At 42.7% G+C, this 27,522-nt stretch overlaps 1 pseudogene; it reads right to left on the reverse strand.

The window, feature by feature from the left end:
* Positions 1 to 27,522, reverse strand: part of LOC110708183 — a 74,997-nt pseudogene that overhangs the window by 32,858 nt on the left and 14,617 nt on the right.

Consider the following 27,522-nt stretch of genomic DNA (forward strand, 5'->3'; position numbering starts at 1 on the left):
AGTACACTTTTCCTATAAAATCAATCCTAGTTTACCTAAAGGAGTATAAAGGCAAGCAAGGGTCGAATCCACGGAGAAACGGGAAATTGTGAAGCTAAGTGCTAACGAAAAAGGCTTGAAAAGGGTGTATATGAATAAGAGTGGAGTAAAACCAGGCAACAAACAACTAAGGCTAACGAAATTACTCTAACAATTAACAAAGACTAACAAGGATTAGAAACTATGAGATTAAAAACTCTAGGGGGGTCGGGGAACATCAAACTTGGAGATTAAGAGTTAAACACATAGATAATCAAGGACTCACAACCAAGGGATCAAAGATCCTACTTAACACAACCCATTCCCATGCAATTGATTAAGCAATATATAAACTACGATCTATCCTAACATGATCACTCCCGCGTAGCAATTAGGACATGTAATAATATGGTCAATGGTGCACAACATCAACCATATAACAATAAGCAAAAGTTCATACAACAAGGGTTTAAATCCCCAAAAATTAAGTATTTAATCAAATAGCAACCAAGCCATCCATTCCTCTTCCCCTAGCTAAGGTCTAGCCTAGGAGAGAGAAACTACCCATATAACCAATACCCAAAATATTGGCCATAATCAAAATCATAAACATAACTATCAATAATACTTGAAATATGTAAATAAACCAAAATAAAAGAGATTAAGATAGAAATAGTTCACAAAGCTTCAACTTTGTATTGAAATAAGAAAATGGGTCTTTGAACCTTCAATGGTGAACCACCAAAAATCCAATAGAATGCTCCAATATAGATTACAAGGTCAATTAAAGCACTAATCTAGATTATAGACTAAAGTTCGGATGATAAAAAACTAATAATCTGAACTTTCTCCCTCTAGAAACTTATACAAGCATTAATGGAGGCTATTCTCTCTCTAGAAATGCTCTAAGCACTTTGCCCTAAATGGAATAGCTGCTTTCTTCATTCCCCAAATCAGCATTTAAATAGGAAATAAAACGGGCTGGCCTGACGGACGTGCGCGCCCTCTACTTCGATCTGCGCGCCCGCACAGGCTACTGTGCGCCCTCTACAGGGCGCGATTGCCATCTAAAGAAAGTTTTCCTTATTTTTCAAGCCAAGTTGCGCGATCTCTACTTTGATCTGCGCGCCCGCGCAGGCTACTGTGAGATTTGTGTTTGAAGAATCCTATGGACAAATCAACTACTATTGAGCCTAGAATAAACTAAAACATTGGAAATAGATTAAACACTCTTAAATGCAAATAAATGGACAAGATTAGAGAGATAACAATGACAAAAGCGCTAGGGAAAGGGGGATTCAATCATAAACAAGGAATACTAATGAAAACCAATGAGGAACCAATTCTAGGAGTATAAACTCTACCTAAGATAGTTCATTCTCATGCAACTACTCAAGCAAGTGGATGAAATAATTCACACCTAGATTAAATCATTCTCATGCATTCAATCAAGGGCTAGACTCTTGGGATTAGAGGTGCACACACTAACTACAAGCATATTTTAGCTCAAATAATCAACTCAAGAATAAATCCCAATCAATAATCAATAGATAATCGAATACACATGATTTTCACCCCCTTCCCTAGCTAAAAACCTAAGCTAGAAGGAAGGGAATAGCCATAGCAACTAACATAAGCATATATTCAATATCAACACAACCTAACATGATTCTAACTTGAAAGGAAATCAAAGAAACTAATAAAGCTTGAATATTTATGAATGAAAACTCAAGTAGAACAATAAAACGAAGAGAACCAAAAACTAGAGAAACAAAAGTAAAGATTGATATTATAAAGATGGGAAATTACCAAATCATCAAAGTAGTAGCAACAATCTAGAAGAAAGCTTGAATATTTGATTACAAAGATTGATTCTTGAAGACTAGTGTTTTCTCTCTCTAGAAGACGTGGATATTCTCTCTCTACAAATGATTTCAAACCAATGGAATAGTGAATGCCTCGCAAACTCAAGCTAAAGACTATTTATAGTCTTCTGCCAAAAAGAAGAAAAAGGGCAAGGGAGAGGGCTCTCTGAATAGGCTCCGCGCCCTCTCCAAGCTGGGTATTAAGTTCATCAAACCCAGATTACCGCGCCCGCGAGTCTTCTCTGCCGCGCCCGCGGCCCTTTGCTCCGCGCCCGCGGCTCGCCATCTTTACTTTCTCTTGTTGGCTTCAGGGTTTTCCTGCCCGCGCCCGCGGCTATGCTCATTAGCGCGCCCTCTCCATTTTGGCATCTCCACTTCCTTGGCAAGCTCTCCTAGTATCTCTACTCGAACTAGTAACCCATGATTCGCCCACGAGTGCTATGAGCTATCAAAACATACGAAAAGGAGGTAAAAACTAAAATAAAAGACAAAAGGGAAGGGAAAACACGAAAGGGAACTAAAGTGACTAAAATCGAGATAAAAGGGGTGAAAAGAGGCATAAACTAGTGACAAATCTGGGGTAAATCTCTAATGAAAAAGGGTAAAATGGTGGCATAAATGCCACACATCAAAATCCCCCACACTTGCCTCTTGCTTGTCCTCAAGCAAGACAAATATTGAAAGATAAATCAAACACCACAAAGACAAACATAATATGGCATGGTTTTGAAAAACAACATTAGAGATCAAAAGGACAAGTGCTTTATTGGGACTCAACCATGTCAAAAACATCAAAGAATATTAGCTATTCTCAACAACATGATGCACGCACCCCTCAAGATGCTAAAGAGTGCAAGAGTCCAGCCTCAACTAAGCATAGAGAACTAGTGAGTCGTCTTCCGCCCTAATCCCCTCTAGAACTGTTCGCGTTCTCCCCACTAGCTTCAAATCGTCCCCCGAGATGGTTCCTCATGATTCCACGAAGGAACCGGAAAAAGATTCATTTTGAGGAGGTAAGAGATCATCCCGACATCTCAACTATGCACGTTCTTTCCATAGGGTTGTAATGACATGGCCTAAGGTAGAGGTCGGAAGAACAATTTGAAATAGTGGCGGTAATTCCTAAGTGAAGCAAGAGGAAGGGCAACCCTCAAGGTCAAAACTCAAAACACAACCACAACTCAAACGAACATCCAAACATTTTGATTTCATTCGCATCACCAGCCCTTATTCAAGTATATACAAAATAAATAATTTTCTCATTTCATTTTTTTTTTTTTTAAACACTCATTTCCAAACTTCCTTACATATTCAACTCTAGAATTACAAACCAATTTCACAAATGATTCATGCTCACATTCATGACGCTCTTTCACACTAGCCTCGCAAACCCATTGTTTCACTAACTAAAAGGGTTGGTAAACATAGGTCGCTAGGCTTGTAATGAGGTTGAGACAAGAACGGGTAAACATTAGGCTCAAATTGGTTGGCAAGAAGGTTGATGCAAAAATAAAAATCAAATTTGTAACTAAATAAAAGAGAATATAAACAAAAATGAGAAATGGTGCCCTTTTCTTCCCTCAAAAGTCCAAGGTCACGATCTTGGGAGCTAATAGTCAACACAAGGATTCAAACATGCATAGTCGAGGATCCTAACATGCCACTCAACAAGTTGATGAAGACTTGAACAAAGTGAACCTCACAAGGGACGAGAAAAGTAAGCAAATGTCAACTAGAGGGCTTCAAATCCACTACAGGGAGCAACTCCATCTTACCACATCCCATGAACTAGGGGTTCAAACGCCCTCACAAGTTCTTACCCTTCCTACCTTAACTAAGGCTTGTTTAATTCAATCAACAACAATCTCGAAATGTGCATCTCATCACATAGTTAAGAAAAAGGACAAACATTCTAGGATGCATCACCACGGAGATAGAGTCCAAATGTAGCAAGCAAGTTCCAAAACACAACCATATCATCATGCCATAATTATGCTTATCACACAAAAGGAAGTAGAACAAAAGAAAGAGGGAATCAAGAAGGTTCATATAAGAGGCTTAAAGATTCAAATAAATCCCAATCGACATACAAGTGATCGTTCGGTCTTAATACCAACGATCCCAGGTTCCTTGGAACCGCATGCAAACATCCTCGAACCATTCAACTCCTTCCTAAGCTAAATCCTATACTAAACACAACACAAGAAGAGAAAAAGGAAAAAAAAGTAAAGGAAAGATCTCACCCATGTCTCTTAAAGAAAGAATAAAGCAACCATGCAATTTACCGTGCCTCCACATGTCGCTTCCAATTTCTTCCAAGCTACAAGAGAGAGAAAAAACAAAGAAAAACAAGGCAAGCACTACAAAGAAAAGAAAGTTAGTACTAGAGAGAGAAAGAAAATCCATGAACTCAATTCTTTGGGTATGACCTTGATCAGTGGCCATTTGGCCCACTTTTCTACTTCGTTTCTTCCCCGATTGAGCCCTTTGTTTGCCCTTTTTCCTCTATTTTAGCTTAGTTTTGTTATTATTGAGCATATTTGTTACTTGGAGTGGTTTTGAGTCATTTTTGGCTCATTTCCTAAGGTTTTATTCCCTCTCCTTTAACCCATTTCAATTTGCTCCTATTAGAACCTTTCCTATGATTTGTGTTTTCCATCTTACAGGTCCTCCCGTGGCTAAGAAAGCAAGGATTGGATGCAAGGATTAGGCATGCTTTGGAGTCAAAGGGATTGGAGCATTAGAGCCCAAAATATGAAGGAAAGAAGAGTTCAGAGCGGGCGCTCTAGATATGGAGCGGGCGCTCTGTATTCCTTGCTGCAGAAAAACCAAGTACCCAACCCTCCGAGCGGGCGCTCTAATGTTGAAGCGGGCGCTCTAGCTCCCAGAATAATCAGAGCATTTTCTGCGAGACCTCAGAGCGGGCGCTCTAATGTTGAAGCGGGCGCTCTAGCTCCCAGAATAATCAGAGCATTTTCTGCGAGACTTCAGAGCGGGCGCTCTGGCCTTAGAGCGGGCGCTCCGTGTTCCCCTGACCGATTTGAACTCTGCTACACGCGTAGGCCGACGGCTCTAATTATTTTACTCTGCACGTGATGCCTAAAATTTTGGGCCTTGATTTGGGTTAGGTTTTAGAGGAGGGTATAAATACCTCTCTTCCTTGTAATTGGAGAGGTAGGTAGAGAGAGAAATATTAGAAAATCAGATTTCAGCTTATTGTTTTTCTTTCTTTCTTTTGCACTTTAGATTAGTTAGGGTTTAGTTCCTCATTAGATCTAAAACACTACTCTTTGTTACTCTCTTTCATTTTCAATCCAAGATTAAATCTTTTGGTATTATTTCTATCCCTACTCTTTATTTATTGCTTTATTTATCTATTTTAATTAGTTTTAGCTTATCTTTAGTTGTTATTTCAAGTCAATAGAATAGTTTAATGTCTTAGTTGCCTCCTTGTTTAAACTTGCAATTTCTGGTTTTGATCCTTTATTTTCTTGCTATTAGTATAATATTATCCTTATTTGCTTAGATTTCATGCTATTTAGAATAGATTACAAGTAGACTTAACATATTCTCTTCAAAGTTAACTTCTTTAGTAAAGTTTAATCATCCTATTTTCTGGTTTTAGCCATGTTTCTCTCATTAAACTTAGTTTTTGCTTTTGTTAATGTTCTTGTGTGCTTTGGTATGACCCTTCCTTCTCTAGGCTAGGTTTCTAGCTAGGGGAGGGGGAAATGATGAACTAATGATGAAATGAATGATATGTGGTGCAAGATTGGGTAGGTTGAGAAGTTTTGCAATTGATTCCAACCTAGGTTTTAGTTGTTAGGAATTAGAGATTGATCACCTCTAATACCCTATTTTGTGTTGCATGCTAGTTGCGCGAGAGTGAGCTTGTATGTGATGATGACTAGGTTAGGGATGACCTCGACCACCGAGGCGGGGTTGGGTAGGCGGTGTTTAGGTGAGCCCGAGAGGGAATCCTAGATGTTGGACCATAGGCCCCAATTGTTTGGTTGACCGATTGAACCATTCTTGTTGCCTCTAATTGTTGAAATCATTGTTAGTTAGGAATTCTCCCCTATCCCCTAGTGTTTGCTATTCCTTGATTTTCGAAGTTTTATACCTCTGCTTGTTGCCTGTTAATTTAGTTCTTAGTTTATTTGTTTCCCTAGTAGCTATAGATAAATCCATCAAAAATTTATTTCTCCCTTTTCAATTGACTTATAAGTGATCTAAGCAAGAGACGTTTGACCTTCCCTGAGGATTCGACCCCTCTTCCACTATGCTACCTTTGGTTAGTTTAGGACGTGGGTTTTCTTTTTATTCTTGACTCGACCTTTAGGAACTAACGACACCTAGGGGGCCGATCAAGTTTTGGCGCCGTTGCCGGGGAAGTGGCAACATTGTTTATTGCTTAGTTATCTTGTTTTTCAATTGTTTTCTACTTCTATCCTTCTATTTTTCATTTATTTCTCCGTTGTTGTCATTCGCTAATTGTCTGCTTAGCTGTGTTGAATGCTTAGAAGATCACAGGGACCACCTACTCACGACCTCGATCTCGACATTGACCGCACTCTAAGGCGAGTGAGGAGACTATTTGTTGAACAAACGGGCGAGGAGGAGGAGTTCTTTGATTCTTCTAGTGATATTTCTTCAGACATGGGGGATGCCAATGGCGCTCTTTTTGGTGACTTTGGTAATCCGGGTAGTCATGAATTGCAATGTGGGATTCTACTTCCTACAACGGAAACAAATTTCACGATCCACCCGCACTACACTCAAATGGTGCGTGGAGATCAATTTTCTGGAGCAGCTCATGAAGATCCGATAGAGCATTTGGACAAATTTCTCGAGACATGTGCTTTAATCCAAACCAACCAAGTCACTCAAGAATACATCCGGATGCACCTTTTTCGGTATTCGCTCACAGGCAAGGCTTATAGGTGGCTCAAAAACCTAAAGCCCAGCTCGTTGGCCACATGGAGAGACACGGCCAAAGCTTTCTTGAACAAGTTCATTCCCGAAGACAAATCAACCGAATTGAGGCAGAAAATTTCATCATTTAGGCAAGAAAGGTATGAATCTTTGGGGGAAGCTTGGGACCGGTTTAAAGAGTATGTGAGAGCTTGTCCACACCATGAGTTTGACAAGCAACTTCTCATCAAGTTCTTCTATGATGGTCTTGACGACATACCCAAGCAAAATTTGAATTCCGGATGTGGTGGACATATTAGCAAGGTGCCTCAAGCTCAATTGGAGGACACCATAGAGGAAGTTGTGAGGTACTATTCTACGAGTGGTGGAAGAAGAAGAGGTGAAGAGAGAGCTTCGGGCAAATTCGAGCTTGATCAAGGTTCACTCAAGGCTCTTATGGAACAAGTCATTGACAAGAAGCTGGGAAATAGCCAAGGGTCTTCATCTTCCTCCACCAATCAAGTACACTCTTTCTCTTGTGAGAATTGTGGGGGTACCAACCATGATATATCATATTGTGGTGGTCGAGACCCCGAACATGTAGCGGCAATGGGGTACATGAACAATCAACGTGATAATTGGAGAGTCCCCAATGCCAATTATGGTAATAGATTTCAAGATGCAAGTGGCCCAAGCCACAACACGGGTCAAATGGCTCCCTTTCCAAATCCAAATGCTAGCAATCACCCTAGAGCACCATTCAAGCAAGGACCACCCAACCAATTTCAGAATTTCCAACCCAACCCTTACATGCAAAATGATCCTAATCAACAAATGCTCATGGAAACTCTCAATAGAATCCAATCAAGCCTATCCGCCATGGATCAAAGAATAACCAATAGTGAGCGAAAAGCGGATCAAAGGCATCAAGAGGTCACCGCACATCAAAAGATGATGGATAATCAAGTGGCTCAACTCGCCGAGAGGGTGACCAATCTAGCCAATGAGAAGCTCCCGGGCCAACCTACTACCAACCCGGCTACCACCCATCATATCAAAGCTATCTCTCTTAGGTCCGGAAAGTCTTATGAGGGGCCTAGGAGTGATCAATCGGAGCACAACAAGGAGGGTGAAGAGCAAGTGGTTGAAGAGGTCAATGGAGATAGCCAAGGTCAAATAATTGACAATAGTGTTGAAGGAAGCATTGAGAAGAAGAAGGGTGAAGGTAGTGAAAAGAGCAAGGAAGTTGGGAAAGACAAGCAACCATCAACATCTTATCAACCATCAAGGTTTGAACCACCACCGCCTTATCCCGAGAGGATTGTTGAGAGGAGATTGAATGACAAGTACAACAAGTTTATGGCTATGCTCAAGTCACTTCACATCAACATTCCATTCCTTGAAGCCATGACTCAAATGCCACCCTATGCAAAATTCCTCAAGGAACTCCTCTCCAACAAAAAGAAGCTAAGTGATGAGTGTATCACTCTTCCTCATCAAGTTAGTGCCCTAGTGCAAAGAACCTTGCCTACCAAGCAATGTGATCCGGGAAGCTTCACTCTTCCGGTCAAGATTGGTGATATGGAGACCACGGGTGCACTAGCCGATCTTGGGGCAAGTGTGAGCCTCATGCCACTATCCATTGCAAAGAAGCTCAAGTTCGAGATGATACCTTCAAGAAAGGTGATTCAATTAGCCGACCGGTCCACAAAATTCCCATGCGGTGAGTTAGAAGACGTTCCTATCAAGATTGGGAATTTGTTTGTGCCTTGCGATTTTGTGGTGATGGATATGGAGGAGGACCCTCATACTCCTCTTATCCTTGGAAGAGAGGCACTCAAGACCATGGGAGCGGTCGTCAATTGCAAAGATAATACCATTACATGTGAGGTGGCCAATGAGAAGTACAAGTTTGAATTCTCAAAGACTTTGAAGCAACCTATGGTAGAGAAGATTTGGCGGGTGGACTTGGTGGACTCCGAACTTGATGAATTGGTGAAGTCTCATGAGGTATTTAAAGACAAGGGTGATGAAGACCTCCCATGTGAGGAGGTGGGTGAAGGAGAATCTTTGTGTGCCTTGGAGGTTGAAAGCCTTGAAGGTGAAACTCATCCCGAGACTCAAGGAGCCGTGGATGAGCTCCCATCGATCCAAAGTGAGTCTAAGGAGGAGAGTTCCACGCCTCCTCCAAAGGTAGAACTAAAACCCCTCCCTCCTTCTCTCAAATATGCTTATTTGGATGATGATTGCTTATATCCTATTATTGTCAATGCTAACCTCGATGACACCTCATTGCAAAAATTAATTGAGATTTTAAAAAAATATAGGAGTGTTATCGGGTATAGCATTGATGATATTAAGGGGATTAGCCCTAGCTTGTGTATGCATCGCATTCATCTTGAGGATGATCATGCCTCTTCCATTGAGCCTCAAAGGCGGTTGAATCCGACTTTGAAGGAAGTGGTTAAGAAGGAAATCCTCAAACTACGTGAAGCGGGGATCATTTATGCTATCTCCGATAGCAAATGGGTGAGCCCGGTTCATGTGGTTCCCAAAAAGGGAGGCATGACCATCATACAAGATGACAAGGGGAATGATATCTCCACCCGCACTGTCACGGGGTGGAGAATGTGCATTGACTATAGGAGGCTTAATAAAGCCACTAGAAAAGATCATTTCCCCTTGCCATTTATCGATCAAATGTTGGAAAGGTTGGTGAAGCATTCACACTATTGTTTTCTTGATGGTTATTCGGGTTTCTTTCAAATCCCAATTCACCCGGATGACCAACATAAAACAACCTTCACTTGTCCATTTGGGACATTTGCCTACCGAAGGATGCCCTTCGGATTGTGCAATGCCCCATCGACTTTCCAACGATGTATGACAGCAATCTTTTCTGATATGATCGAAAATGCAATAGAAGTTTTCATGGATGATTTCAGTGTTTGTGGGTCGTCTTTTGACCTATGCTTGCACAATCTCGAAAAGGTTTTGAAGAGGTGTCAAGAGACGAACCTTGTGTTGAATTGGGAAAAGTGCCATTTTATGGTCGAGGAGGGCATTGTCCTCGGGCATAAAGTGTCCATTAATGGTATTGAGGTAGACCCGGCAAAGGTCTCGGCGATAGAACAGCTACCCCCACCATCATCGGTGACCGGGGTACGTGCCTTCTTGGGGCACGCCGGCTTCTATCGCCGATTTATCAAAGATTTTGCACAAATAGCGAGACCTTTGACGAGTTTACTTCAAAAAGAGGTGGAGTTCAAATTCGATGATGCTTGCACTAAGGCATTTGAAACCTTGAAAAATGCTTTAGTGAATGCGCCTATAGTGCAAGCACCGGATTGGGAACTCCCATTTGAGCTAATGTGTGATGCGAGTGATAATGCAGTTGGAGCAGTCCTTGGGCAAAGGAAAGAAAAGAAATTGAATGTGATCTCTTATGCAAGCCGGACCTTGGATACGGCACAAAAGAACTACACCACCACGGAGAAAGAAATGTTGGCGGTAGTCTTCGCTTTTGACAAGTTTAGACCCTATTTGGTGTGCAACAAGGCCATTGTCTACACCGATCACTCCGCGGTGAAGTATTTAATGAGCAAAAAGGATGCCAAGCCGCGTCTAATCCGATGGGTCCTTCTCTTACAAGAATTTGACATTGAAATACGGGATAAGAAAGGAAGTGAGAACCTAGTGGCTGACCATCTCTCAAGGTTGCCGTTAGACCACCCTTCTTACCTTGACAAAGAGGATCCCATCGATGATGAGCTTCGAGATGACTCTCTTATGGCGATCGTTACCAACACCATCCCTTGGTTCGCTGATATTGCAAATTATTTAGCAAGCGGGGTGGTACCTCATGACTATGATGCTCGACAAAGGAAGAGGTTCTTCAAGGAAGTTAAGAGGTATTTTTGGGATGATCCAAGCTTGTACAAGAAGTGTAGTGACGGTTTGTTCCGGAAATGTGTGGCAAATCATGAGATGGAAGGTATTATGGAACATTGTCATTCACTTCCTTGTGGAGGTCATGGAGGTGTCAACAAGACCGTGGCAAGGATCCTAGGTTGCAAGCTTTGGTGGCCAACTATGCGCAAAGATGTTCACAAGTTCATCCTTCGATGTGACCGATGCCAAAGGATGGGAGGAATCACAAAGAGAAATGAAATGCCGCAACAATCAATCTTAGAAGTTGAGCCATTTGATGTATGGGGAGTGGACTTCATGGGTCCGTTTGTCTCCTCATGTGGGAATTTGTATATCCTTGTGGCTGTGGATTATGTGACTAAATGGGTGGAAGCGATACCATCACCCACAAATGACCACAAGGTAGTGTTGAAGTTGCTCAAGAAGATCATCTTTCCTAGATTTGGGGTGCCACGGTGCCTAATTAGTGATGGCGGATCTCATTTCGCCAAGAAACAACTCGAAGCACTTTTGAAGAAATATGGGGTACATCATAAGGTTGGACTCCCTTACCATCCACAAACCCAAGGGCAAGTGGAGGTGTCCAACAGAGAAATTAAGAGTTTGCTCGAGAGGATGGTCAACAAGTCTAGAAAAGATTGGTCCCTAAGACTGGATGATGTACTATGGGCCTTACGGACCGCTTACAAGACACCGATTGGCACCACGCCATATCGACTTGTCTATGGTAAGGGATGCCACCTTCCGGTGGAATTGGAGTACAAGGCATGGTGGGCTGTAAAGGAACTCAACATGGACCTTCACTTGGCCGGAGAAAAGAGGTTACTCAAGCTCAACGAGTTGGAAGAGTTGAGGTATGATGCTTATGAGAGCTCTAGACTCTACAAAGAACAAACCAAGAGGTGGCACGACAAAAGGATTCGAGATCGTGACTTCGAGGTGGGTAACAAGGTTCTTCTCTTCAACTCACGTCTCCGACTCTTTCCCGGGAAGCTCAAGTCCAAATGGGTGGGGCCGTTTACAATCACCAAAGTAACCCCCTATGGCTCGTTCGAATTGGAAAATCATGAAGATGGGAGCCGGTTCATGGTGAATGGGCAACGGATCAAAAGATACTATGATGAAGGAGATATTGGAAAGATCGGTTGCCTAATGCTTGGGACGGTCCACACCGTTCCTCCCCCTTAGCTTTATTGCTCGTGACGTAACGTCAAGCTAGGGACGTTAAACTAGCATGCTTTGTAGTATATTGTGAATATTTGTCTTTGAACTATCTCTTTAGTTACTTTTTGTTTTAAGTACTTTGCAAAAATCCGGAGGATTTTTCCCCAAAGAGGGGATGGTTTATGTTGGTTATCGTTAGCCAAAATGCTATAAACCGAAGGGCACGACCTCTTGGCTCAACCAATCAATGGTTGAGTCGGGTACTTAGGTCGCATCCTATAGAAGTACTAACGATTTTGGTTTGAGTGATATTTGAGTGTTTGCAGGTTTGGGAAATAATGCTTTTAAAGCCAAAAATCTGACAGTCTAGAGCGGGCGCTCTAAACGGAGGGCGGGCGCTCTGCATCATTGGGAATTATTCAGAATACTTGAGGCCAAAATCCGAGAATTTAGAGCGGGCGCTCTGGGTGTAGAGCGGGCGCTCTGATTTTAAGGGGGCTAAGGAAGGAAAATTTCGAGAATTTAGAGCGGGCGCTCTGGGTGTAGAGCGGGCGCTTTGAAGGTCCCTCAGAAATTCTACATTTTTGGTGCTAAAATCCGAGAAGCTAGAGCGGGCGCCCTGGTCTTAGAGCGGGCGCTTTGCTTCTCAACCCAGAAACCTGAATTTTCAGCGAAATGTTAGAGAGGCCGCTCTACCCTTAGAGCGCCCGCTCCGTCCCTCATTTCAGACTTTGCGTTTTATCCCCTTTTAATTTTGAGCACCCAAATTCTCACATCAAACTCCCTATCCCTATCCCTTCTCTCACCTCAAACTCCCTCAACTTCTTCCTCCATAACCAAACCTTCATCTCCTCCAAATCTCCACCTTCCAACTACGAATTCCTCTAAAATTCACAAATTATTCATCCCCTATCTCCAAAAATCATACATCTCCATCAAGAATTCAGCACCTAGTCCGGATTTCATCAAGAATTGAAGCGGGTTCTACCGGGTTCGCGTCGGGCCAAGTCGGGTTCTTCTTCAATTTCAACTCTAGGCTAATTTGTCTCCAATTGTTGGTATAATCCTACTCTTACTAAGTTAATTTTCCCTATTTCTTTGGATATTTGCTTATTAAGGTTGGCTTAATTGGAGAATTGATGGTGAATGAATGGGTTTTGTGTTTTATGTGGTGAAAATTTGTTGTGAATTGTAGTGTGTTGTTTGTTGTGGTGCTTTGGCAAGGGAAAATTATTGTGGATTTTTGCTAGGTTTTGGTGTGTAGAAAGTTTTGGTTTTAGAATTGGTGGTTGTGCAAAGTTTTGGAGAGTTTTGTTTTTGTGATCATTGTGTAGAATTGTTGGAAATTGTTGGGTTGTTGTGGTGTGTTGCTTTGGAAAATTGCTATATTGTTGTTGTGAGAAATGGCTGGTGGTTCAAAGAGGCAAAGAGCCGAACCAAGGAGTGGTAATGTAGGAGAAAGTAGTGGTGCCGGTAGTAGTGGTGGGCATGCTCAACCCACTCAATTCAACATTACCCTGCCACATGCGGCCCAAAGGGCCAAATTGGCCGCATTAGATAGGAGGGCAATGAATCCAACTCTCTTCTATTCCCAACACGACTGTTATATGATTGGAATAGACGAGAAGGTTAGGGAGCTTGCAGTGAATCTGGGGTTTGATGCGTTCTTGGATTGTAGATTGCCAAATGATTACATCACCGCAGATACTTCCTACTACTACCCCACCCAACCGCCTCTAACTTACCGCCCCCTAACATTGGAGTTTCTTGCTAGCTTCGAGTTAAATCAAGAAGAGGGTATGGAAGGCATTGATGCATTCAAAGTAAAATTCCGGTTGTTCAACAAAGGCCGCCACATTACCCTCCGTGCTTTCAATGAATTATTTGGTTGGGACCCAAATGCTCAAATCTTGGATACCTCCGGGCTTGATGGTCAAGGCTACGTAGATGGGTACAATCCTCAAGAATTTTGGGCCCGAATCACAAGCGGAGCTAGAGAATTCCAATCCAACTCCTCAAAGGCCTCTGAGATCCACCATGCCGCCTTACGGTACTTTCACCGGATGCTTGCATATATTTTCTTCTCCAGAAAAGATCTAGGGAAAATGAGCGATCAAGAGTTATATCTTCTTTGGAGAGCTACCGAGGGTGCGCTTCTTTACCCACCCACCACCCCGGAGCACAAGATCAATCTAGGGTATCTATTTGCCAAGAGATGTAAGGCAATAAGGGACTCCCCCCTCTTGACTGGTCCTATCTTTATGGGAGGGATGGTCACTTATATCGCCTTCAAGTACAGATACAAGACCCAGCTGCAACAGATGGAGAGTTTGAACATGGCAGCCGAATTGAACATAGAGAAGATGAAAAGAATGCAATTCATTTCGGATTCCACGGGAGTTACGGGGAAAGCCTTCATTTGGCGTATCCGGGACGTCCCTTGGTGCTACATGCCGTGTCCGTTCATGATGAATCCGCCCCCGGGAACTGAGTTACCATGGCGAGTCCCTATGGAGCAGATTCACGAGACTGACCTCTCCCAGCCCGAGATTGATCATAGAAACGAAATCAGGCAAGCGAGGCGGCAACAACGACATTTCCAGCAACAACAAGAGCAACAGCAGCAACAGTTTCAGCAGCAGCAACAAGAGCAATTTAATCAGCTTATTTCTCAAGCACAGCAACATCTTCAGCAGCCCCCCCAGTTTCCGGGGGAGGTGAGCCCTCTTCCTCTTCTGCATTTAATATTGAGCAAGCTTTCGCTAGCCTCACTCTGGAGGTTAGGAACCTTGCTCAAACCCGGCCTAGGGAAAGAGAGGAGGCCCCTGCTCAGTCTCCTGGTCCCACTTTTGATATTTATCAAAACCATATTTATGATTACCATGTGGACCAGGGACATTTTAGCCCATGTGTCAACTACCCCTACTACCCTCCGCAACACGGGCCTGTCCCGAATTGGGAGCCCCCTCAGGTAGATGACAATGGGAACCCCATTCCTCGTACCGGCGGCCAATACCCCTATTGGCAAGGCCCAGGTACCCTGCATGACCCTCCCTGCTCCTTTCCCCCCTACAACTACCAGCGCCCAGGTGGGTGTGATTACCTCGGTGATCCCGCCTATCCTTATCAGGGTGACGGCTTTCCCCCCGGTTATTACGGTGGGTGGGAGCCATATGGGCCGCCAATCGATGTTGATTATGATTGGGCGCCCCTGTAGTTGTAGAGGGAGAGGGAGAGGAAGAGTATGATTCTGAGGATTAGATGATCATTTCTTTTGACCCACCCACCCACCCTTGACTATTACATGCTTTATCGCACCGAGACGGTGCCTGGTTTTAGTTGGGGGGGGTGCCTTAGCATTTTCATATCTAGGGGCAAATGAAAAGATCATTTTGGGGATGAGCAGCCTTTCCTATGCTTGCTTGTGCTTAATAATCTGTTGGCTTGTATCTGTTGGTTTGTATTATACATGATCACTTTTCCTTTTTCTTCTTTATTTTGTTTTCTAATCTTTTTGCTTTGGAGTTTTGGTATTTCTCACTTTTTGGCAGGTTGTATACTACTTTTGGAAGGAGCCAAGGTTGGTTGACTTGGAACCCATCATTCTTTTTATGTTTTGGATTGGCATGGCTCCGGTGAGATCTTTCCAAACTCTCTTCTATTTATTTTATCTTGCTTAGTTCCTAGGAGCGGAGTTAGGATTAAGTTGATTGATTCATGGATGTTTGCATACTTGGAATTGTGTACTGAGAATTGTGTGAATTGATGCTTTCATTCTTGAGTTCCTCTTCTATCCTTCTATCCCTTCCTTTCTATTTTTGTTGAAGAGTAGCAACGGGGCGAGGTTCACACCTCGTGAGAGGCGCCCGGCTTTATGCCTAGGAGGACGTGCATTCAATTCACGTACCTTCTACCGCCCCCACTTATGGAATTTATTCCAAACGAAGTCCTACTTCTCTTGTTGCTCTTCAATGTTTTCTTTTTCTTTTTCTTTCTCTTAGTGTTATCCAAGGCAAGTGTTAAAACTTTGTTTTGTGTTTGGCTGAATTAGTAGCTACAATGTATGAACATATATGAGTTGGTTCCTTGGTTTGATAGGTTTACAAGGTCTTTAATGTTTTGGTTGAAAATCACATAGCTTCATTGCTCAAATGACTCCTATTGGACATATCTTGGGCTATTTAGGCCTTGATCCCTTTTGTCCTCGGTTTGTGGTTGTGGGCGTAGCTCATCTTGTGAATGAAAGCTAGGTGGCTAGAAATTTGGAGACTTAGTGTCTTGCTACTTGATCTAAAACTCGCTCCATTTGACTCTTGAGACCGCGACCGAATCGACTCATAGGATGATAAAGGCATTCATTTCGGGATAAGGGCATAATTTTTCGTTCTTTTCAGATCCTTTTTTTTATTTCCTAGGACACCTTTACTTTCAAATTTCAGGTTTTTGGGTTTACATTCACCTTTTGCGTACCCCCTTGAGCCTTCCACTTTTTGTCTACCCGCATTACAAGCCTTATGAACCTAATTTTATTTTCACCTTTATAGAAATGAGTGAAACTCGAGCTTGGCTTTGTATCTAAGTTAAAAGTTTGGCATAGTGGATGTCTATAATGTAAATTGCAAGGGACGTGTCTGTTTCCCCAATTAAATCTTTTGGTATAAAAAAAAAAAAAAAAAAAAAAAAAAAAAAAAAAAAAAGGTTGGAATAAGAATGCATAAGTAAGGCATCGATCTTGTATATAGTTTAGAGTTAGTTGGGGGGTATAATACCCACCAACTAAGGTTAGTTGGCCTTGGTTTTGCTCGATTCATTAATGTTTCACTCTTAGGAGCTTACACCACTAGCCAAATTTATTCCAACCCTTACCCCAAGCCATTTCATTGCACCTTAAAAGCCCTTTGGACCTTGAGTGATTGAGTCAATGTCGGTGGAGAGAGTCATGGGTAGAGCTTTTAGATTGGATTTGCATTTACTAAGTTAGGGCAATCCTACCTTGCCCACCTCCTTGTTGTTCTCCTAATTCTCTTGTGGAATTCGAGACGACTAGCCGCCTAGTGTACATGATCGAGATGAGGAAGGTTGCCTTGGTGAGGGACAATTGGAGGATAGGATCTTTATAGTCCAAGATTTTGAGCATGAGCTATGTGGCCTTCAACCAGGAGCATTAGCTAGCTTGTCCACCTATCTTGTCAAGAAGCTTGCGCATCCTTGTGATTGCATTGTAATGAAAGTTCAACCATTCATGTTTGTGTTTCTTTCCCTTTTTATTTTTCTATTTTTCTATTTTTCTATTTGTCTCTAAAAACCTTGCCTTGATTTGGTGCGAAGTTGTGGGTCAATCTCTCTCGAAAACCCTCACGAGAGCATACTCGTCCTCCTAAGTGACTTGGGGGTTTAAATGGCTTGTCGTTTACGCTAAAAACGACCGTGATTCCTACGAAAGTGAGTTAGTGTATAGACTTATGCTTTTGGTTATTTTTGTTTGCTTATTTTACTTCGCTCGAGGACGAGCAAAGGACTTAGTTGGGGGGAATTTGATCAGTGGCCATTTGGCCCACTTTTCTACTTCGTTTCTTCCCCGATTGAGCCCTTTGTTTGCCCTTTTTCCTCTATTTTAGCTTAGTTTTGTTATTATTGAGCATATTTGTTACTTGGAGTGGTTTTGAGTCATTTTTGGCTCATTTCCTAAGGTTTTATTCCCTCTCCTTTAACCCATTTCAATTTGCTCCTATTAGAACCTTTCCTATGATTTGTGTTTTCCATCTTACAGGTCCTCCCGTGGCTAAGAAAGCAAGGATTGGATGCAAGGATTAGGCATGCTTTGGAGTCAAAGGATTGGAGCATTAGAGCCCAAAATATGAAGGAAAGAAGAGTTCAGAGCGGGCGCTCTAGATATGGAGCGGGCGCTCTGTATTCCTTGCTGCAGAAAAACCAAGTACCCAACCCTCAGAGCGGGCGCTCTAATGTTGAAGCGGGCGCTCTAGCTCCCAGAATAATCAGAGCATTTTCTGCGAGACCTCAGAGCGGGCGCTCTAATGTTGAAGCGGGCGCTCTAGCTCCCAGAATAATCAGAGCATTTTCTGCGAGACTTCAGAGCGGGCGCTCTGGCCTTAGAGCGGGCGCTCCGTGTTCCCCTGACCGATTTGAACTCTGCTACACGCGTAGGCCGACGGCTCTAATTATTTTACTCTGCACGTGATGCCTAAAATTTTGGGCCTTGATTTGGGTTAGGTTTTAGAGGAGGGTATAAATACCTCTCTTCCTTGTAATTGGAGAGGTAGGTAGAGAGAGAAATATTAGAAAATCAGATTTCAGCTTATTGTTTTTTCTTTCTTTCTTTTGCACTTTAGATTAGTTAGGGTTTAGTTCCTCATTAGATCTAAAACACTACTCTTTGTTACTCTCTTTCATTTTCAATCCAAGATTAAATCTTTTGGTATTATTTCTATCCCTACTCTTTATTTATTGCTTTATTTATCTATTTTAATTAGTTTTAGCTTATCTTTAGTTGTTATTTCAAGTCAATAGAATAGTTTAATGTCTTAGTTGCCTCCTTGTTTAAACTTGCAATTTCTGGTTTTGATCCTTTATTTTCTTGCTATTAGTATAATATTATCCTTATTTGCTTAGATTTCATGCTATTTAGAATAGATTACAAGTAGACTTAACATATTCTCTTCAAAGTTAACTTCTTTAGTAAAGTTTAATCATCCTATTTTCTGGTTTTAGCCATGTTTCTCTCATTAAACTTAGTTTTTGCTTTTGTTAATGTTCTTGTGTGCTTTGGTATGACCCTTCCTTCTCTAGGCTAGGTTTCTAGCTAGGGGAGGGGGAAATGATGAACTAATGATGAAATGAATGATATGTGGTGCAAGATTGGGTAGGTTGAGAAGTTTTGCAATTGATTCCAACCTAGGTTTTAGTTGTTAGGAATTAGAGATTGATCACCTCTAAGACCCTATTTTGTGTTGCATGCTAGTTGCGCGAGAGTGAGCTTGTATGTGATGATGACTAGGTTAGGGATGACCTCGACCACCGAGGCGGGGTTGGGTAGGCGGTGTTTAGGTGAGCCCGAGAGGGAATCCTAGATGTTGGACCATAGGCCCCAATTGTTTGGTTGACCGATTGAACCATTCTTGTTGCCTCTAATTGTTGAAATCATTGTTAGTTAGGAATTCTCCCCTATCCCCTAGTGTTTTGCTATTCCTTGATTTTCGAAGTTTTATACCTCTGCTTGTTGCCTGTTAATTTAGTTCTTAGTTTATTTGTTTCCCTAGTAGCTATAGATAAATCCATCAAAAATTTATTTCTCCCTTTTCAATTGACTTATAAGTGATCTAAGCAAGAGACGTTTGACCTTCCCTGAGGATTCGACCCCTCTTCCACTATGCTACCTTTGGTTAGTTTAGGACGTGGGTTTTCTTTTTATTCTTGACTCGACCTTTAGGAACTAACGACACCTAGGGGGCCGATCAGACCTACTACCAAAAATACATCATCAAGAAATCATCATCATCATATCATTATCATCATATCATCATCATCATAGAAATGGCATCTGTGACACGTGTCACTCAGCCACCATTTTTTTTAAATGTGAAAGTTTAACTTTTCACATTCCGGTGAAAATTACAAGAATACCCCTTCTTTTACCGCTCTATAAATATATATTTTACCCCCTTTGTTTTGGACGTTTCCAAAACTTTTTTAAAGAGAGAAAGTCAAGAGAAGTCTAGAGAGAGAAACGCTGACCACCATTTGTGTCAAACACAAGCTCTGTTTCTTTTCCGCCTGCCCCAGCCGGTTAGGCAACTTCCTGTTCCCCAAACAAGCAAGATCACCTCCAATAAACGTGTCGCAGCCGGTCATCGCCGCTTGCCTCTCTTTAGAGACAGATTAAGGTACCACCTCTACCCCCTTCAGCTCATTCTTAACATTTGTATTTTTTTCATTCAATAAATGGACTCATCACCAACACACATGGCATGACCTAGGCCAGTAGTCAGTCGGTCTCCTGGTACGGCTGAGTCTAGGATTGGGAGTGTCGTCTCTGTGTGTATGGAGCAATTTTGTACATATCCCCAACCGGCCGTCTATATGTCTCTATAGGACACGATGGCTAGAACTAAACAAACAACCACCAGACGTCGTAGAACAGACTGTACATTGGAAGTGTCGTCCGATGAAATAACCCTGGATAAAGGGGTAAAGGTGAATGAGGATTCGGGAGAATACTCCCCGTCTGGGACACTAGGACCCCTAGTGATACAATTTTGGCTGAAGTTGAGGTAGAGACGATAAGGAAGCCGTCTCCCAAATGGAACTTGATGAGGCAGGCCCTGAAGGCAGAGACGGGGAAGAGTATGTGTCGGGCTCGGGGTCAGCCGGTGAAGAGGCCTCCCAAGAAGGAGACGGGGAGAGCTCTGCCTTAGAATCTAGCCTTAAGAATGACAGTGACACTCCTCTTTTCCCGCTTGAGGATAGCGAGGCTGAGGAAAGAAAGAAATGGGAGGAGAAGGATGACCCTTTTAAGTTCCACGTCTGTGCTGGAGATAAAGAGATCATAGCAAAGGGGATTGAAAGCTGTGTACTCAAACTGCCCCTTGGAGAAAGATATACGATCCTTGTTTCACCTGAGCTGGGCACCAACTCTTGGAAGGATGATCAGTAGAATGCCAATTAGGGATGTCTGTGGGGCGGGTGAAGTAGGAGACCTGCCCCATCCCGCCCCCGATGGGGTGGGGATGGGTCTAGGTTTGCCGGGTGGCGGGGCGGGGATGGAGATAAAATCCATACCCGTGACGGGTGATGAGGCGGGGGTGGATTTTAAGCTATACCCGCCCCGCCCTGCCTGACCCTCCCATACCCCTCCCCGACCCACCTTATACCCACCCCATTTCTATAAAAAAATTAAATTATAATACAATATAATTAAAAAAAATTATAATGTACTAGCGTACAGGACCATAAAGAAAGAACTTTCTAGTACCCGTACTACACTCCACTAAAATAGTCAAAGATAATCTAATTTCACTCATTCACTTCTCTCTCAAAAAAACCCTAAAGCCTAGTACTCAAGTAGCCGCTCCTCAGCTCCATCATTTCCTCTCTAATGAGTAGTTAAAGATCTGATCTAAAATTCAAAGTCGCACCTCCATCTTTGTTCTACTAAATCCTTGGTACTCTCTTTCTCTCTCGTTTTGATTCTATTTTCCCCAACATTTTTTTCTCCTTTAAATTAAAAAAATGACAAATAATTTGACAATTTCAATAAGAAATTAATCAAATAAGACATTGTAAGAAACTATATTGAACATGATTACTTGTATTTTAGTTGCCACAAAAATACAAAGTTGCTATTTTTTTAGCTTGGGAATGTCCAGAACATCTAACTAACTTACTGCCAAATGCTCAATAATTATATGTTGACTTTTTAATTATAGCTAGAATTTCATGAATTTGCAGACTTTGGTGAATTCAGAGAAGATGGATAGAAGAATTAAAGGACGAAATTGAATCTAGGGATATCAAAACCGGGACAAGTGGAAGATGCACTGAATAATTCATACCTTCATAGATTCTATATTATGTATTTTAATATTTATTGTAGTTTTTTTTTGTAAATATTTGAAATTTTCATTAATATTTACAGTATTTGGGCTACAGATTCATAGTAGAATTATGTAATTTATGGTGGGTTTGGGGCGGGGATTAGGTGGGGCTGAGGCGGGGATTGATATCCACGTGGGGGTGGGGCGGAGATGGTTTTAGGGTCGGACTCGCCGGGGCGGGGATGGGGATAAATTGCATACCCGCTGTGGGGATGGGGATGGGGATGGTAATGCCATAACCCGCCCCGCCCTGTTGACATCCCTAATGCCAATGCCTAATTGGTTTCTACAAGGTGGCATTTTCTGCTAGTCTCCGCTTCCCGTTTCACGACGCGGTGAAGGCCATACTTAGGGGTTATGGCCTAGGCATCTGGCAGTTAACCCCAAACTCTTTGGCTAACGTTCTTGGGTATGTCGCCGCCTGTGAGATGAAAAATTTAAACCCCGACTAGGAGGCTTTTGCACATATGCACTATCTCAGCCGCAACCCAAGCGGTTGGAGAGTGTGGTACACTTTGACCACCCTCCCCCAATGCCAGATGAACTTGGACAAAGTGTCCAAATATGTGGTAAGGGGTCAGACTAGGTCGTTGAAACTAACCCTACCCTAGGTCAAACAAAATTTATAAAAACATAACTAACCCAAATACAAGTATAGAGGTAAGTCAAGGGTCGAACCCAAAGGAACGGTAATGTCTAAGTGCTTTCAATTATGTGCCTAAGCTAGGTCGAAGTCTAAGGATAAAAGGTGACACTAACAACTACTTAAACGAAGAAACCAAACAAATAGGAATCAATATAATGAAACACTAGGGTTTAGGATCCTCAAATATTAGCAATGAACATAGCAAATTGGGATAGGAAGTTGACAGAGTCGAGTGATGCGAGGGAAAATCAATCATGCAACAAAAAGAGCATATCAGGCTATTTTCCTAGTGGTCTAACTAGCGCCAACTACGATAAACTCTAGCCAGGAACGCATAAGACACCTCAATCGTTAAATGCAAGCCACAAATCAATGGTACGTATCAATGTGTACCTATAATGGAATCTAGTGTGAATAACTAGGGTGATCAAGCCTAAATCAAACACACACACGCACATAATCAATCAACCAATTTAATCACATCATCAACTCCATCAATTATCCCCCAATTTACATCAATCAATCACATCATATAAGCTTCACCATCACCCTAGCAAGCAAACTACTCTAGCAACATCATCAAATCAACAAACAACTATAGAAGACAAGAATCAACACTCAAAGAAGAACAATTACTCTAATCAAAGATCAAAAATTAAAATCCAATCAAAAACAAATCAAACAAACAAGAATATTAAACAAACAATAATTGAGATCTCCAATACAATTGGTCCATTATTGAATCTTCAATCTCTCAATCACCATTGAAATTCCTCACTTTCTCTCTCTAAAATCTACTCGTAAAACTAACCCTAAAACTAGAGAGAGAAGCTCTTCACTAAGCTAAGAATATGATCAAAATCTAATATGAAACTTATTCTAAAACTTGCCCCAAAAATCGGGTTACAAAGATATTTATAGAGGCGCAAAAACACAAAAAACCGAGCAACAAATTCCCAAGGAGGCGCGCTCGCGCAGCAGGGGAGTCGCGCCCGCACCATGGGGTGTTGCGCCTGTGCCCGAGCTCTGCGCGCCGCGCTTCTTTGGGTTTCAATCAATATTCTCGCGGCTTTGTGCGTTCGCTATGGTCGCATGACTATGATGATGATGAACACTAGGAGTGGCAGTAGCTAATGTTCTTGATTAGTGGGTACACCACTTCTTAATGGTAGCACGGCATGAGGGCGCAAGAGCCAAGACTTGGAATTTCCACTTCCTTGCATTTTTGAGCTTTCCAAATGTCGTGAGCTTGCTCCAAAGGCTTTCTCCACCTTAGTAGATCACCAATATCAAGACCCGAACCTCGTAAAAGACCTACAACCAACGGAAATAGAGCAAATAAAGGAGAAAAGGCTAGAAACCAACAAAATACACAAAAACTACAAAATAAGAGAGGAAAGGTAAAACTAGGCAACAATGCATAAAACTAAGCATTTACTGAGCAAGAAAGCTATAAAAAGAGGATGAAATCAACCTAAATGCTCATCAAAATGGGTGCCATTTATGACACCCATCAATATGACAGCTAGAAACACCGTTTCTACTTGTTGTTTGCCCCCACCCGGTAAGAAAACCGTGAGTTGCGCCAGTATAATAAGAAACCATACCTTCTTTGTAAAAAATGTGCCTTCCTCGGATCTCAAGGGACGATTACGACAAAGTTATAAAGACGAAGTTTATTGAGCTCCGACCCGAGACTCTCTCAACAGGGGATGTAATAAAGGTTCATAATAATTGGATACCCATGTGCGCATGGTTTAGATACGAGGCGTTCTTGTCCGCCTATGGGCTGACCAAAAATGTTTTCAAAGCGTATGTTTGCTACACATCCAGCAAAATGCTGTTTGCACTATTGCTCTATTAACAATTATGCTTTTGTACTCAGTGTTTGTATATAATTTTTGTAGAAGAAGCTTTTGAAAATGATCTCGGACGAGAAAACCCCTAAACGGTCCTCTGCTCAAATCCGCAAGGACCTTGCAGAGGCAAGAGCCACCAAGCTTAAAGCTGAGTTAAAAAATCGTCTAGCCCCTTGACTTGATTTTTGCAAGAGTATTTCTAGTTGCATGCTCAACACGATTTTACTTGTAGGGTGGAGAGGCTCCTAGGTCCTTCACCAAGAACCTTTTCAATCGGGGACGTGACAACACCGCCTCCACTCCAATTAAACCTGCAAATTCTACTAAGGCTGCTTCAGGTAAGACAGCCCTAGAAGGCTCTTTTGGGAAAAATTGTCTACACATCAGGGGTTGGCTTTGACATGTTTCCATCAGGCTCTCCGCGCCTGTGGGTGGTGCAATCCCACATGCTTCAGAAGGTATATTATAATCCTTTCAATCTCCGCTTGAGCTTTGGTGGCCCTTGCAAGTGAGATCTTACTCTCAACAGACCTCTTCGTCAGACAGATGGCATTAAGCTGGTGCCGCCTTTATATAGCTCATTCACCCCCTTTCACATATACTACAGATCAATCTCCCTGATGAAAGGACATGCAGGCGCATGCCAAGGCCATGCTGGCAACCGTCCCTAAGAAGGAGAAGGATGCCATCCAGGGCATTGAGACGTTCAATATTGAACGCATCACCGCACTTCTATCTGAGGTGTTTAGGATAAATATACCCTAGACATGTGGATCAATCAGAGAGGCCCACATGTCAAGTCTAGATAGGTCAACATAGGCCACTCACCAGTAAAAATGTGGTAGCCTCAGATACATAAGTAGAATTGCGCCCTTAAAGGCCCAATTCCCAAGAAAGCCGCAATTGCGGCGCAGCCTACCAAACCTAGGTCAGAGTGACCTAGGGAGGGGCACTTTTCAAGAATGACCCTATAAATAGGGAGATATTTCCCCATTTTGGGGACACATTCAATCATTTATTACATCCATTTTCTCTCTCATAAGAGAACACCTGATCTCGAAATCCGTGAAGATCCCACCTAAATTTTTGCACTTTTTTTCCTCTTATTCAAGTTCTAACTTAATCTTCGGAGGCAGAGCTCTAACCACTAAGAGTCTCCATTTTTTTTTTGCAGGTACAACTCAAGCCGGACCAGTCTTCGAGCCGTAACTCTTTCGAGGGACAAAAACACCCAAAACATTTGGCACCATCTGTAGGGAGAGTACCTCAAAGACGATTCAAGGGTTTGTACAACTTCCTAATTCTACCAACCTGCAACTGACTACTCAGCCGGGGAATTCAAATATTCCTCAGCCGGAACATCAGCTGGAGGTCTTCACTGATCATGAGGATGATGATGACAAAGTGGAAATGTATGTGGCCGAGGATGGCTCATTCATTTCCAGATACCGTTGCTCTAGTGAACAACTGGAATGACATGCGAGCCACACGGATCCAAGCAGGCCCTCTGGGCGACCAGAAGGTAACCCAGACGGCTAGAGGATTGATGAGTGTTGTTTTGGGTGTTTTTGTCCGTCGGGAGAGTTACGTCACGAAGTATGATCTGGCTGAGTTGTACCTGCAAAAAAACGGAGATTCCGGGTTGTAGGAGCTCCGCCTCCGACGATCAATTTAGAAACTCGAAAGGGAATACAGAGTACGGAAATTTAGGTGGGGATCTGCTTGGATTCCAAACTCAGGTCTTTCTCTGATGTGAGAGAATGTAGGTGTAACAAATGATTGAATGTGTCCCCAAAATGGGGAAATATCTCCCTATTTATAGGGTCATTGGAGAACGTGCCCCTATCTAGGTCACTTGACCTAAATTTCAATGGGCTGCGCCGTAAAACAGCACTTCTTGGGATTTGGGCCCTTGAAGGCCGCCATTTCTTTGACGAATCTAAGGGCGCCGCGTGTCAAGAGAATATTAAGCCACTTGGGCCATCCTGAACTCGACACGTGGCCCCTCTCATTGGTCCACGTGTCTAGGGTATTTTTACCCTAAACATTTGCCCCTCACAAGACATAGGTGCATATCACGTGGGGCCTGTGACACGTGTCCACCTATCAAAGGTGAACAATAATGGATTAAAATTTGAATTTTAAAACCAAAGTTTTTCCCCCGCTTTCACCTTCTATAAATAGAACGTTATCCCCCCTCCCCTTTTTCTCTCACCTTACGTCCATTTGACTATTTAGAGAGAGAAAGAGAGAGCTTTTTAGAGAGAGATTCTCCGCCTCCGTCTGCATCACAACAAGTTAGAGTTTCCGTATGCTAGCAGTTCAACACCCGGTTTACCGGCTGAAGCGGTTTTTTAGATTTTCTAGAGTAAAAGTAAGGTAACCGCCTGTACCATTTTAGCTTTTCTCCTTTTCAACTCGTATACGGTTTTTTCTCCACCTACATACCTAGTTTTTTAGAAAATATAAATGAGTTCTCAATCCACACACTTGGCACTGCCTAGGACACTCAGCCAGTCCCCTAGGACGGCTGAGTCTAGAACAGGGGGTGCCTTTTCTGGACTATATAAACCAATATGCTCATCTCCGAATTCCTCCCTCTATGTGTCTGTGCAGGACACAATGGCCAGAACGAAACAAACGGCCAGACGGTCTAGGAGCCGGCGCACTATGGAAGTGCCAGCCGATGAGGTTGTTCCTGACGGGGAACAAAGGGATTTGGAAGAGAGTGGTTTCGATGAAGAGGCTCTTGTTTTGGGTGTTTTGTCCCTCGGGAGAGTTACAACACGAAGACTGATCCGGCTGGAGCTGTACCTGCAAAACAAACGGAGACACCGGTTGGGTGGTGCTCCGCCTCCGACGCACAAGTTAGAAACTTGAAGGGAGAGAAAAAGGTGCGGAAATTTAGGTGGGTATCTGCTCGAATTCCAAGCTCAGGTCTTTCTCTGATGTGTAATCAATGATTCAATCTGTCCCAAAGTGGGGAAATATCTCCCTATTTATAGGGTCCTTGGAGAGTGTGCCCCTAGTTAGGTCACTTAACCTAACTTTCAGTGGGCTGCACCGTAAAACGGTGCTTCTAGGGATTTAGGCCCTTGAAGGCCGCCATTTCAGAGGTGTATCTGAGGGCGCCATGTGTCAAGAGGATGTTAAGCACGTGGGGCATCCTGAGCTCGACACGTGGCCTCCTCTCATTGGTCCACGTGTCTAGGGTATTTTTAACCTAAACATTTGCCCCTCACAGGTTGCACGTGCATATCATGTGGGCCATGTGACACGGGTCCACCTTTCATAGGTGAACAGTAACGGGTAAAATTTTAGAATTTCAAATCAAAGATTTCCCCCCGTTTTCACTTTCTATAAATAGAAAGTCACCTCCCCCTTTTTCTCACCTTACGTTCACATTTGACTTTTTAGAGAGAGAAAAAGAGAGATTCTAGACATAAGTTCTCTACTTCCGTCTACGTCACAGAAAGTTCAAACTTCCAAGTGCTAGCATTTCAACACCCGGTTTA

The sequence above is a fragment of the Chenopodium quinoa genome, unplaced genomic scaffold (assembly GCF_001683475.1).
Source record: "Chenopodium quinoa cultivar QQ74 unplaced genomic scaffold, ASM168347v1, whole genome shotgun sequence".
NCBI classification, from domain to species: domain Eukaryota; kingdom Viridiplantae; phylum Streptophyta; class Magnoliopsida; order Caryophyllales; family Amaranthaceae; genus Chenopodium; species Chenopodium quinoa.